General features: G+C 36.4%; 1 protein-coding gene across 4 annotated transcripts in view; it reads left to right on the top strand.

Annotated features, from left to right (window-relative positions):
• Positions 1–15,422, top strand: part of ARHGEF3 (Rho guanine nucleotide exchange factor 3) — a 156,427-nt gene that overhangs the window by 14,885 nt on the left and 126,120 nt on the right. The window lies entirely within an intron of this gene.

A 15,422-nucleotide genomic window follows, 5' to 3' on the forward strand; every position in this document is an offset into this window, starting at 1 on the left:
CTTGAAACATATGTTCTGGTGTGTTCTCAATTGTTTTATTTTTCATTATGAAAATATGTGGTTGTTAGTAAGAGTGGGTGTTAGTGACAGCGAGATCAGGAATGCATACTATTGAAAGTACGCAGTAACAGTATAAATTATTCAACCAAGGCAAAAGGCTTCACAGAACAAAATAGCTGAGTAAGACCTTATCTAGCACTCGGACCTCACTTATGATGCATGTAAGAGGTTTTGATGTTGTGTAAGGCCTTGTATTCAAGCCTTCTAGAAACAAGGGAAAGAGTAGATAATTGGGTGATTTTACTCACAGCCAGAAGACAATGTAAGAACTCTTTTCCTTGAATAAACAATTACTGAAATGTGAAATAGTTAATGATATATATAGATATATATGGACACTGGGTAGATATACTTAATATCAAGGACATTACATTGTAGAAGAAATTTATGGTGCAATTGTTCACATACCTTTGTACGTTGTGGAGTTTTCTCAAATGCTGTAACTAAATTTGCATGTTTTGTGTATACTTTGCTTATTAAAAGCATAGTGCATTTGTTCAAATGATAAGTGTAAATTGTTACACTCCCTAAAGTTGGCAAATTTAATATACTTATGTCTTGTTTATAAATTGTAAGTGATGTTTTATTGACTGTTACAGACTCTCAGTGAGTATTTTATTCCCAGAAGTTACGTATTACATGTTATCCTGTCTTAACAAAAAGTTGTCATAAATACTTTTAGTATGATGCATTTTATTTTGGGGTTAAATTAGGAGGTAAGTTATAAAATGGGAATAAATCATAGTTTACTAAATGACTTTATCCCTTTTATAGAAGATGAAGTATAATTGCTTACACAACACTGTTTTATAGCCAGCCAGAAATTTGAAGTTCATGGAAAGCAGTCCAAAAGGGAGGAACTCAAGTTCAATCTCCCAAGAATGATAATGGGTGTTGGGAATTCTGTGGTTTAACTACTGCATTGAGTGTAAAGAGGATACCTGAAACCTTATCTGCTTTCTTTCTCTAGAGCTAATACCAGAAAAGAATATTATTTGATAATAGTCATGAAAAAAATCTGAAAAACCGAACATAAGAAATTTAGTTACTATTGGAAATTTGAATTCCAGAAGTATCTGCTTGAAAGTTTTCATGTTCTGAAAATGAAACATGTGGAAGCACATCAGACTGAATATGAAGAAGGATGAGCTGAATATTTACTTCTCACTTTGTTAACCAAGTAATTGATAATAGATGAGGAAAAATGGCTTTTTGATAATATGCAGACAGTAACAAGTTCTGCGAGCAAAATCTGTACTGATACTAGGTGTTTCTGTTTAATTTACTTGAATATATTTGAATATATTGCACTCTTCATCAATCCACCCTTGCACAGAGTTGACTTCCAATAACAGTAGCATTCCAAACTTGAAATTTTTCTTTGCTTCAGCCTCTATACAGTAGATGCATCAGAGTTCAAACAGCTTCTGTTACACTGTTAAATAATTACCTTAGCAAAATTCTGTGTAGACATCCTTCAGTTGGTTTTCAGTGGATGTGTTTGGATTGAGCATAATTCTTGTTATGAGTTAAATAGCTGGTCTGGGGGTGGAGGGAGGAGGTGAAAAAAGACCACTACTGCTACAGCTGTTCTAATTTTCTTTCTGATGAAGAAGAGTAGCTATAACATTTGGAGGTGCTTGCATTGCTTAACTTAACAGGTTTGTGTTTTATCACTATATACAGTAGATGTGTTCCAGAGAGCTGGTTAGAAGCAGTTCATCAGCATGAAGGTAAATTACAAAAGTAATGTTAGAAAATGTTTCCTATACCTGACTGCTGAGGCTGTTCTAGACAGGACTGAAATGGAGTGGGGCACCCACAGAACAGCCTGGAGGTGTTTTTCACTACTGATTTAAGTTCTTGAACTCCTCAGTAGTTCAGTTGCTTGTTTTTGCCTGAAGGAGGAAGCATTTTTTTCTGTTTCTTCATGATTTTGGATTAGGCTGTCACTAGATAAACATAGCACAATTTGGTTGCAAAAGGGCTACAGGATTACACTGCAAGAGCATAAGTGTATTTCCTGTAGTTATCACTGCTCAATACAACAGAGTTGGCAGAGCAAACAGTGGAAATGTTCATCTGCCTCATATCAAAGTCATCCAGGTTAACTGGAATAGCTTTTAGTAGTGGTTTGAACTGGCAAGGCTGATGTTCCACTGAAGCAAAAGAAAACTGCATGAGATTAAGGTATAACAAGAACTTAATCTATCAAGGTTATTTTTGTGAGGATCTCTGTTCCCCAATTATGTCATCCAGCTATTTACAAATTCTGCAGCTCTGATTCATCAGTATTTCATATCTGCTTCGTTTGGTTCCTCTGCAAGATAAAGATCAGTGAAAACTCAGAATTGCAATACTTTACTTGCTTCTATTTTTTTCCCAACATACATAATTGAGATTATTGGCATTACAGCTAAAAAAAAAAATGCTTGTGTTTTAGATATGACTACTGTAAATGTCCAGTAACTAGAGGTCACTACAGCAGCATTCATGCATAGACCAAATTAAGGTGTTTTTGGTAAGCAAGAATACTGAGGAATTCATCTAGTAATAATATTATGATCATTCATTATTTGAGCCAATATGGAACTAAGCTTCAACAAATAAAGGCTTGAGAGCCTTGAAATTTTAGAAGCTACTGGTTTGGCAGATACTTAGTTTCTTAATTTTGAAAATTGCAAGAAAGGAGCTAAAGATAAGGGAGCAAGTGGGAACCATGTCAATTAATCTATACTTAGTATGAAGCTGGCTGGCATATTGTTTTCAAAACAAATGTGCAGGAGAATTGGAAATTTTCCAGTTTTTGGTATTGTTTGTGGATTTATAATATGCTTCCTCTAGGCTGGAAGAAGTCTTCCTATTCACTTCTTTATCTTTTTACGCAAGATTGTGTTAGGAAGTATTTCAGCTTTGTAAAACTGATATTTGAAATTTGGGGTTCTGGATCATTCCTGTGTCTGGGTTTGTGGTGCCTTGTTTTTTTCCATTTCTGTCTCCAAATACTCTGCTATATTGCTTACTGGGTCGGCAATACTTTCCTGTTTTTTTGATAAAGCCACCATCATTTTCAGAGCAAATCTTTCTGAAAGCTGCTTTTGTCATGAAGGTCTCAAGAAATTAATCTCTAAATTTGAAAACTGGCAAGTGCGTTCTGACTGTCTCTCTCTTTGACTTGACTTAAACTGTGAGGTTTTGGGATGGAGAGTTTTAAATCTTTTTTTGTTGGTCTTCTGCTGTAACAGTTATGTTGGTTTTGTTCCAGCTTTCTTTCTGAATCCGAGATACAAGTATTTTTGTAATCTATAAAGGCATGTTGGGTACTGGTGCTATCTTGGGTGAGAGAGTAATGGCATGCATTTAATAATAAATACGTTATGTGAAAACTTTAATTTGGAATCTGTGTGCTTTCTGAAGAGTTAAGCATGTGTTTCATTGGAGGTTTGAATTAGTCACATTTCTGCATGTAAACTTTTATAGCAGAACAACTTGCTTTCCGATAATTTTGCTATAAACTCTTGTTCTTTTTTTGTCATTTTGTAACTTATTTTTGATGATGGAGGTGGGGAAGTTATTCAAACTCTAATCTGTACATTGAGAAAGAAAGACAAACCTGAATACTGAATTTAGGTATTAGGAAAATTAATTGCAAAACCAACTCCATAATTGCACGTATTAAAAGAGAAGAGCTTCCTGGCTTATCTAGTATGTATTTACCAGAAAGAGGGATTGTTAGGACCTTTCTCCTCTCATTAATGCTGCCTGGTGTGATGCATGTTACTGCTTCATGTCATGTAATTACGGCAGTGCAGGCCTCCTGATGGCACTGGGTCAGCCTCCATCCTGCGTACGGCTGTGTTCTCGTGCCTAATACACAGTCTCTGAGTGAAGACACCTCTACGTTTCCTCACAAAGCTGAGACAGATCACCTTTCCTATTCATGAGGGGCATAACGATCCTTCCAGCGGCACTGTCTGTCTGAGGGCTAGATACCATTACAACCCATTGCACTGCTCCTGTTTAAAGAGGGATTCCAGAAAAGGGACAGAGAGGAAAAATGACTTTGTCGTGGAGTTATGGTTCTAGAAACTTTTCACCTGTATATTCAATGTGGGGGATTTCCAAGGCAGGAAAGAAAGAAGTGCAGCATGGAAAGCTAGAGATTCAGGGATATATAGACTTTCTTTAACTTGTCTGGCTTCCGCAATCCTTAAATGGAGACCACTGCCAGAGGGATGAATGCTGAACACAGCAGCAGGCCTATGGTTTATTCCCAAGTATATCTCATATATATAATCAAATATTCATTCCTTTAGTCAAGTATGTGCTGTTGCCTTTGACAAGAAAAACAGAAATATTTGCCAGAACCAAATGTTAAGGAGGAAAAAATTGTGTAGCATTCTGTGTTACAGGAATAGAGATACTTTGGGTGTTTTCCATTTCCTTTTTCCCTGGTCCAAGTCCTTGTGCAGTCCTCTTGAGCTTTCTGTTTCAAAACAAAGACCAGCAACAATATCCTCCTCTCTCTGATTCATCCAAGACTACAGATACTCAAAACGTGAAAGTTGTCCAAGGATTTACTATTCTTTTTTTTCCTTGTAATATTGATATCTTAAAGTGGTGTGGTTATCCAGAATGTGAGTTGTATATATGAAAGTATGGCCCTTTGCCGTGTGTGAACATTAGAATGAGTTCTTTCGAAACCTTTTCTCAGTCACTTAAGCCTGCTGAAGATGGGAGAAAAACATCCCATCAATATGAAACAAATTGGTCATTTTTACTAAAATTCTGATTCTTTCTTGATGCTCCAAGCCTTTTTTATTTAATTAATTTCATGGATACATTTCTTTATGCATTTTTTTCAGTGCTCTGAGTCTACTTAGTAACTGTCAGGCAGAGAAGCTTGTGCAATTTAAAATAAACCAAAACAAATGCAAATTTTTATCAGTAAAAAAACCCAAACCTTCCGAATATCATAAATGGCTGAGCAACACATTAGAGGTCCTCTTGATTTTTTTGCTTATTTATAGTTATATATATTTTATATATGATATATATACATATATATAGTTATATATATTTATTGCTGCAGTTTAAAGTCTTCACTGAATCCTCACACATTGTTTGGTGCTTGGCTGTCCCTTTCCCTAGGCAAGGTATGTGGTATACTGTGGAATATCAGTAGAAGCAAAGTTGTTGCTTTTACTGTTGTCAGTTTTCTTTTAAATCAGGATATTAGAAATGCAAAATTAAAATATAAATATACAGGAAATACTTCATTAAAACCTACCAGAAATGATTTCTTGTTTTCTTTGAAAATTAGGAAACCATTAAGGAATGATGTTTCACAATTTGGCTTTTGCAGTGAAGCTGATTTAAAACACTCCAGCCTCTCATCTGCCTCTTCCCATCTCTTTGCCATTACTTGCTATAACCTCAGTTGTGCTGATACTGTGGTGTATTGAGTTGTTCTATAAATTAATAAAAAATAATCTCTGTTAAAAATAGCTTTCCCAAATGGAGTGTGGTTCCCTTCCCTCCGCTGCCACCCCCCACCCCACTATCATTTCGGTAATCTGATGTACAGCACAGCACAATCCTGCCAGTAGTTGTGTGGCACAACTCGGAGGGTGAAAAACTGGAGTGAATATGGGGTAGGACTTGCAACTTCTAACAAACTGCTTATGATTTCAGCAAAGCATCTTATGTGCCTCTACGTTTTTAGGCAGCATTTTTATTGCAATACAATCAATTTCTTCCACTGTGGTCAGACTTGCCGTGGCTGAGCTCTGATCGCGGTTATGAAGTGCTTTCTCACTTTTGTAACTCTAGGTTCTTAACAGCTGATGCTCAGCTGAACCTATTTTAGGCATGCATATATTTCGGACTTGGCAGGTTTACAATTACACAGCTAGCTTTTAATGTGATTTTATTTAATAAGGAAAAAAGATTATACAGTGAAGTTCTGCCCAGTGGCTAGATATCAGATCACTCTCAGAACATATGGGTTATGTTAATGTCTGCTGAGATTATTATTTTATCTGAGCTTTAAAATGTGAAAACTCTTTGGTATAGCAAAAGTAGGGTTTTCTTGTTTCTTTTTTTTTTGAGGTATTGTGGAAATTGTATTTGAAGCATAATTTTTTTTATTCATCTGCTATTTAAAATAGAAATAACACTCACTTGAGACAAAAAAAATGTTTGAATTGAGATGGCTGTGACTGGCAACATGAGTAAAAGATAGGTAAGCAGTGGTGAGCAGTGGAAAATCTGCATTTTAATAATGAGGTAGTATGTAGATACCACATGATAGATACCTTACTACATATGGTTTTAATCACATTACTTTTTCTTAATGACAATCAGAATAATGTTGCTTAATTACTGCACATTATAGCTCAAAGAAACAAAGGTACTCAAGCCAACTTCTAACTTGTGTGGAAAGTAAGGTTTCATGACACAAATCATCATAATACTGTTGGAGACTTTTGTCAACTGCTAACTGATGAAGGAAGAATTATGTCTGCAATTAGAGTGAGGAACAGAAACAAGTTTAACAACTCTTACTGTTTCTCCTGTATCTTTGTTCCATCAGTAAAAACGAGTCATCCTGAAGAACTGAATTAAAATGGCTCTAGTCAAGTGCAGTTTGACTGCAGATGTTTGTTATGATTACAAAAGACATGTACATGGTTAGGGACTACAAGGTTAGATTGCCTGCAAAAAGGAAGTCCCATAAACTGCAGATTAACAATTTCTTTAGATAGTTAAAATTAATTTTCAATACAAGAGGCCTGTAATTGAATGTTTTCCTGTCTTTGCAATGAAACATTACTAGAAAACTGGAAGAGCTGAAGAATATTTAGGATAGTTGGTGTAAACTAATGATAATGACAGTCTATTTTAATAAAGCAGATAAACATTTACAAATCAGATTTAAAAATCATTTTTATCTCACCCAACTTTTCCAGCTTATTCGGTGCACTTCTCTGCCTGTAAAAGGAGTAGTAGAATTGAAAATTGTTACGAAGGAATAATCTGCACTGGGACTTGCATCCTAAGAGCCAGTCCCTTAAAGGAAATGGATAAAGATCCAGGAGAGCAGACATAGAACATGGAGAAGATGACTCATATCAGCCTCTGTAGCACACCCAGAAATGGTGAGAGACGAGTGTGTTGAAATGGTTAAAGAGCAGTCACCAACTGCTGATTTAAGTATCTAGCGCACATGAAATGTGCTTTGTAACAGAATAAAATGCCTCCCAGAGGCAAATACAAGTTTAAACACGTGTTTAATTATCATGTCTTAAAAACTTGGTATGGATTGCATTTCCTCATCCGGGATGGGATTATATTATCTTGATTGGTGCCTGAAGAAAGAAAGAAAATAGTTCAGTTTGCATGCTGGCCTGAATCTGAATCCCACAAGATGGCAGGCTTGATCTGAAATTGAGAAGAAAGGCTGCTTTCTTGGAGAAAGTTGCTGTCAACACTCACCAGTGTCGTCCCCCTCCCCCAGGTACTCTGTTCTGGGAATGGATAAGGAACTAAGCAGGGGCGAGACAATTACAGATTGTTTCAGATGTAGCTTTGCTGAGATATGGCCCAGGCTGCTGTTTGTAAGTTCTGTGGAGTGGTTTTTTTGTAGGGGCTTTATTTCCTATCTCTTTTTTGGTGAAAGGTCATTCCCTAGGCTACAGGAAAAAGCACTCATCTGTATTTTGTCCGAGGAATTGTGTTTTGTCCCTCAGCTGTATTCATTTGCATTACATGTCTTGAGACATTTGCTACATGCTTGGTTATGATTGTATTATATTCTGTCTGCTTTTTCACTGATTTATGTCTCTATAGTTTATTATAGCTGTTAGCATAGGGAGGTAAAACAAACATTTCTGAAGTTTCTAATTGGTTCCAATTCAATGTAAAGAAGTTCCATCCAAGTAAAAGGTAACCATCTTTAGGCTGCCCTTGGTGGTATTTTGTTTATAAACATGTGAGTATTAGTGTGACATTGCTTTTATACTCTTGCCGTACAAGTAAATGGAATGTTCACAGAGGATACATAGTGAAATGTATTTTAGTTCCTGAAGTGCTGAAGAAAGTTGAAAAACTAGAATTTTTCGTTGCTTTGATGTAGGAAAGGAGTATAAAAATCCAGCTGCCACCAGTCATTAAAAATCTCTTCTTCCTTTTGTACTGATGGTGCATATTTCTGAAATCTAAAGAAGGTATTTAGTAAAAATGAGTGGCAATTTAGACTTTAGTAGTAGTTACTATCATGACAGGTACAGGTAATCAACAGAAATGTCAGGCTGAATCTGTACAGCTTTCTCATTTTGGTGTGTTAAGATTTTCTTCCCTTCTGTGGATGAAAGACGTTGTACATACTGACAGGCTGGTGAATGACACAGGCACAGTGATTAGGCTTGGATCACCGGTGTAAATAATTAATAAACATCACTGTGGAAGGGGGTCTCAGTATCCCTAACTTATGTTTTGGTCATTTGCTAGTAAAAGTGATGATTATAGTGGACAAGAACTTCTGCTCCTTCAGTGCAGTCTTGCAACCATGATTATAAAGGATTTTGCATAGTTTATATAGGTCAGAAGACTTTATTAATCAGCCATGCTGATCTTTAAAACCTTTTTTGAAACACGTTCTAGTGGACAAGGAAGTCCTCTTCATTTCACCAGAGATCAGCTTTGAACTGTGCTGCAGGCTCACATGTTCTGCAAATTCCAGTGGAACCTGAAATGAACCCAGCAAAATGTACTGATATGACAATGAAATCTTGAATACTTTTTTTTAATCCACTAATATCCTGTGTCAGTTTTAAGGATCCTCTGTAGTAGTAGTTGTCAACAGTAGCCTGTTCCCGTCCAGCTGGGTGTTAGATGGACTCATTTGGCTTCTCCTCCTGTCCTTAATTTGATTTCCCAGATGTATTAACAGAGATAGGTATCATCTACTAGAGATTCAAGTAGCATCATTTTAGGATAAAAACTCTGTAGATTCCTTATAAGGAAGGTGGAATCTTTTTTAGAAGGTATCATAAGTGCAAACCGGAGTCTTAGTTTAGCTCTTTCTGTAAACACAAAAGATCACAGCCAGAATTAATGGATAGGGATTGTCTTTTTCTGCCTGGATGGGGGGAAAAATTAACAATAATTTATTGCTAGAATTTCTGTTAATCATTTTAAAAGGAATAGAAAAACATTGTGTGCCTTGCACAGATTCTACTGCGTTTGTTTGGAAGCTTGCTGTTAAGAACGCTATATGATAAGTGAGATTTATCCTGTTCCCTATAGAATTGAGGGTGAGGGAAGAAATTCAACATGAAGCCAAAAAGAACTCTCTCCCTCTAATAGCATGGATTCGTAATTCAGTTAAGTACTGATGAGTTAGATACTGTGGTTGTGTGGAATATGTTTTATTTTTAGGCAGATTCAGAGGAGGCAAGAACGCTAATTAGCATTATTTGAATTGCAAAAAAATAAGGAAAATTGCAATTAAAATACATATAAAATGTAGGATAGTGTGAATTTCTGTCTATTTTGAAATAGCTTGATTCTCTGAATGGGTGGGTGTGCATATGCATGTATGATGTGTGAAAGTATGTGAGATTTTTTTTAAAACTTAAAAAAAAAAAAAAGTGATCTACCATTGCCAACCATCTGTTTCCTATATCCTTACTCTGCTTCTCTTTTACAGAATCTTATCTTGCTTGTGATTCTTTTTCACCAAGTCTGTAATATCTGTTGTTATAAACCATCTCTTATTACTTGATACAGTTATTCAGCAGTTAGTACAGTACAGCTTCTGGTTAATACTCTAATACTAAGACCCATAATAAGTCTTTTTTTCAAATAGAAAAAGTGATTATTTATATATTTTAATTAATTGCCTGACTGTAGAGGGAGCTGGTGAATAAGTCTGAAAAGAAAACAAACATGAAGTTTCTATAGGAACATTTAAACACTGCAATATTTGGAAACGAGAGCAGAAGGAAAAGGCTGATTTTAATATCTTTCTGGTGTGTGTGTGGGGAAGCTGGAGAATAGACGAATGGATTAAATTAATCAAGTACATTTTCCTGTGTGTCCTGAAAGTACCTAGAGACAAGGGTTGTAGGAGAGGATAATTTGTATACATTGCTTTCAAGCTGGATGCCTTTGGTCTCCTGCAAGTGTCTGGAGTTTGAAAAATACCTTTTTTGTGGTAACATGTCGTTATGGTGCCTTAAAACTACAGAGGCGAATTCACAGCAAAATCTGTAGAACTATTTTTTCTGATGGAGAAAAAGAAACCTGGGCTAATACTAATAGGTCATATTAACGTAATTATGAACAGAAGCTTACTAAGAATAAATGAGTAAAATAAAAATTGCGAAGAATTGAAAAATACTTAAATGTTTGGGAATATCCACTAATACTCATTAAGCATATGTCTATCCATATATGTATCCATATATATGTGTGTGTGTACGTATATGTATATACATATGCTCACACACATAAAAAATGTGGATATAGGCTGTCACATTTGAGAGAGCTGATGACGTAGCAATATAGGGATGCTTAGGGAGCAATGAGATCTGGCCATTCTTCTTTCTCTGTAGATTTTATTTTTCTCACACTAGATACTTAGGCAATTGGCTGCATGTTTACCTTTTTAATACAGGGACTTTTTAAAAACAATAGTCTAGTCCTGTGTCTGATAAATTCATCAGAAAATAACGTGCTACTAACTTTTCCTTTAGTGAGTTTTAAGAGCATGCACTTTTTTCCTGACTTTGCACTTAAATATCATTGTAAGAAGCATAATGCGAAATTCAGGAAAATTAACCTGACCTATAGGCAGGAATATAGGCATTGTGTTTCCTGCTATATTGTTGTTTCCTCTGTCTTGTTTTGCATTCTGTGGTGAAGACCAGAAGCTTACTGTGTTTTGCTTGCTGTCTAGTTAGTTATGTCTTCATTAAAAGAATGGATTCTAAAACTGTATTTGAAATGAATTAGATTATTACTATAAATCTGAGTGTGGAGGAAATTTTGTTTCAATAAGACTCTTATTTACCCTGGAGGTAAAATACCATCATAAGGTAGACTCTGTGCCCAATATGGAGTAGTAAAATAAAGATGGTGCTAGTCTGAAAGTTATATAACGCGTTCATATTCCACTCACAATGCAAGCTGTATGTGGCCATATCTTTCAAAAAAAGAAAGTTCACAATCCTATTTTTTTTAATGGAAATCTCTTTAATATACCGTTAAAACAATTTTATTGCTGCAATGTCAGTTGCATTAGCTAAATAATACAATGTAAAATTCTGATATTTATCATGGACAAGTTCTCTATTTGCTTTGTTCTTGCAATGTTTCAATATACTATTGCACATACAGGTGTCCAGTTTAACTCGGACGTAAGAAGTAAACATAAGAGAACAATAATAATTTGAACCAGTTAAACAAAATTGTATGGACGTTAGAACCAGTGATGGTCTTCTGTAAGAGACGTTTTAATTCTTTGGCATCTTGTGCTGCCTTGTTATTAAAGTATTTTGGCTTTATTCAATCTGTTCTAAAATATCATACATCCTGCTTCCCAGATAGGATGTAAGCACTGTGTGGTATGCCACTTCTTTTTCCTGAATATATTGTCATTGTATTATGTAGTGTATGGAACCAGAGATGTAATAATTTATCTTCTGAATGTATTACTTCAGAAACCAAAAGAGCTGGCCAGTCAGAAATGGGCCTGCTTAGGCATGTTGTTTCCCTCACTCTCACATCTGTTATTTATCGAATTTAAAACAATAAGTAAAATCACGATGAACCAGCTACAAATCAGTAAGTAACTTGTATCAATGTGCAGACAGGAAAAAATGATGATCTGCCTTTATTACTGTGGTCTGAAATATAGCACTCTTTCTGTCCCTTCCACTACAGTTTGTGAGGTACAGTGCCACCCTACTCTCTTTTTTCAAATCTTTTCTTTTACCAAACTGACCTGTGGAGCTCTTTCATCTTTCTCTCCTGTGCTACATGACATGGGAGCGTTCCATAATGAAAAAGAAATGGTGGGAAATCTCCCATACAAATGAATAAAGAAGCAGCAAGAAAGATTAGCAGGAATTAGGATGCAGAATGAGTTTATCATTGAGCTTTCACTTTTATTTGTTAATCTACTAAGTGCTTATTCCTGAAATAAAAGAATGATGCTGCTTTTCGCTGTCAGACTTTTGGAAGATGATCTGGTGAAACTTTTGCAATGGTATAGTTAATCAACTGGGGTGCTTGTTATGTAACATCTTCCTGATAGGTGCTTGTGTGAGCTAAAGCCATCTAAAACTTTCAGGACATCACGTTAAGTGCAGAGGTTAAATAATATTTCATTTTCATGGTCTTTATATTCTGTGATTAAAAGTCATTTTCCTTCCATAATGTTTCTTAGTTAATGCACAACTCATCTGGTACAAGCCAATGTTTGTCTGGTCACATATTCTGTAATAGAATACTTAATTGTTTAAACTTAACTTACTTTTCTCTTTTGCATTTCATTCCAAGGGAGGTTTAAAATGAATCAAGAACTTTTTCTCATTCTGATTTATATTTAATTACATTTAGAGGATCTTTTTATTTGTAGACTTTTTTTATATATTTATATGTATGTATATACACAAACGTGTGTGTTCAACACTTATAGACTGATTTAAAAAAAATTGATGGTGATTAAACACAGGGAGAAGGAGTTGAGAGGGAAGGTTGTCATATGTATTACAATGGCTGCTTAATACTTATCTATTCAGAATCTTTTCATTTTCAGTTTACTGGAGTTGCCAGGAAATAGGATTTCTTTTAATAACTCTTGCTATGTAGTTTTCATATGTAAATGAAAAAGTACCTGCGCAGAAAGATTCACAGGAAGATTATAAAGCACAGTGACAGGAAGGTGACTGTGTTACAGATTTTACATTTTGGGCAGCAGGGGGCTGTATTTACCAAGGATGTATGAATAGGTGTTTATTGTTTTGTTTTTTCTGTGAGGATTATGAGTGACTGCTTAGGATATTTAGTTTAGAAAATGCATAATGTTTTTGTTCTATTTCAGGCTTAGCCAAACTTATCTCATTTAGTGGTGTTTGTTCCTTGTCTTAGAGGACTTAATACTATCACCATACTTGGTTTCATGGTACTCTTTTAGTATCTGTATCAAGATATTCAAGTGGTAAATCTTTTTAGCTTTGCCTCCTCCCCCCCCCCCCCCAAGGTTATTCCTCCATGTTTTTTGCTCTTGGTGTGTGTCTATGCTGTGCATGTAAGACTGGATTTTTTGACCAGTGGTGTCCTTCTGGTCTGTATGTATGTTTTGCATAGTTTTCTGTTGCCAGCCTGAGGACATAGGGCAGAGCACCTTTACTATACCTCATTTCTTTATGGTAGCATCTTAATAGCCTATTTGCATCAAGATAAAACTGTTAAATATCCTTATTTTGTACACTGCAATTTACAAACACTGTATATAGCTAGTTTGTTGTCATAAACTGAATAGCAGTTTCTCATGCTTTTCTGTTATGTGGCTACTTCATGCAACTGAAGCAGCTGTCCCTGCCTCCCTGAGGGACGCTATGTCCGTAAATGTTCATTCTATTCTTTGTTTCTAAGGAAAAACAGTACAGATTGGACCTGGTCAGGTTTTTCTCCTGCCATACTCCTCCCTCAAGCCTTTCAGCAACTGGTCCTCCTAAAGAAACATCTAATTGCCACAGAAGGGCAGGAAGGGAGATTGTTTCTACAGCGTGAGTGGGCCTCACTGGGCCTTAGTGAAAAGAGACAAAAGTTTCTGCAGTCCACATAGCAAAAAGTGCCTTCTCTGATGCCTTGGCACATTCTTATTACGTATCCCTCCACAGCCCCAGCAGAGGTGATGGTTGGGACTTTGCCAAATGCTCAGCTCTTGACATCGGTATTCATGATTTGGGTCAGTTAAATCCCTGTCTGAAAGACTGAGTTCGACTTTGAGAACATCTATTTATTTCTGACATCAGAGATGTTCTTTTTGACAGCTGCTGCTGTGGTGATTGTGTAGCCAATATCTCCCTTGTCCTCTCTGGTGATTAGAGTGCCATTCCTAGAGTGGGGCTGCTACTGTACTGCGAAGCTTTCTTGCTCATGTGAGAGGAAGATCTGAAATTGCTTTATGACCGCTCACAAGGCACTCCCTGGTGTTTTTCTAATGATGTTCTGAGTATGGGATGTCCATTGCACGCTGCTTTTACGCTGCAAGATTGGAAAGTGTCCTGGGATTCAACCTTACAAAGGCTCCTGGGATCTCATGGAGAGTGTTCCCTGTGATACCCGCAGCCTTTGTCTCTTTCCCTGATAACAATAATTTGGTCTTACTTGGGACCCTTAATAAGTTTTCCTGTATCAGCAGTGTCTCCTGCTAGAGATCATATTTCCCTACAAAGCATTGTAAACCTGAGAAAGAGAGAGAGAGAGAATTAGTTGTTTCATCCCATAGGTTACACAAGAACAGGATAATGACAAAGGCACATGTAGACAGCAGATTCTGGCAACAGTTTCCTCCAAATGAGACAATAGTATTTCCCATTTCAAGGCATGCGGGTGATCTCAGATGCTCTCAGACTGTTAGCACCCTACAGAAAGGTATCAGATTCTTATGGAGGTAATGTGAGAAAGATGATAAAATCTATAGTACTTCCTCGGTCCTGATTCTACCCAAATCTACCCAAACCAATTGACATAGGACTCTAGAACTGGCAAAAACTTGTTTTGGACTCTAATCTTTCTGGTGCTCATGTTCAAAGGAAGCGGACTTACGTTACCGAGCTCCACCAAAAATCTTGAGTATTATTCTCTTTGCCCATTTTAACTCAAGCTGTTTAAATCAGTGATCCAGATAATGTTTTTGCCCAGCGAGCAGTCTGTGGCATTCCCTTTTGCCGAGGTACTACTAGTCCCAGGAACTGTTTCGTCCCTCATCAGATCACAGTTGATTTAGGATTTTTGCATCAGCATGGTGAATGGATGAGGATAGCAGTCCAGGGGAACAACATGCTCGTCTTACAGCTGTATTTCTCCTGGTGAAACTGCTAACCCTTTTTCTCAGCCTAATCTATCAACTTAGTAATTGACTGGGCAAACGAACTTTTGTGATACAGAGAAAAATACAGGATCAGTATGGATGCCTGTGGCCTTGCTTCATTACAGACTTTCTGAAATGGAAATTTTAACAAAGCACATGAATTTCCTTGGTTGCCTATGCTAACCTGTGTAGGAAGGCAAGCTCAGTTATTTAACATACCTTTATTTATTTGAAAGTCAAATATCTAGAAATT

The sequence above is a fragment of the Apteryx mantelli genome, chromosome 12 (genome assembly GCF_036417845.1).
Source record: "Apteryx mantelli isolate bAptMan1 chromosome 12, bAptMan1.hap1, whole genome shotgun sequence".
In the NCBI taxonomy this organism is placed as follows: Eukaryota; Metazoa; Chordata; class Aves; order Apterygiformes; family Apterygidae; genus Apteryx; species Apteryx mantelli.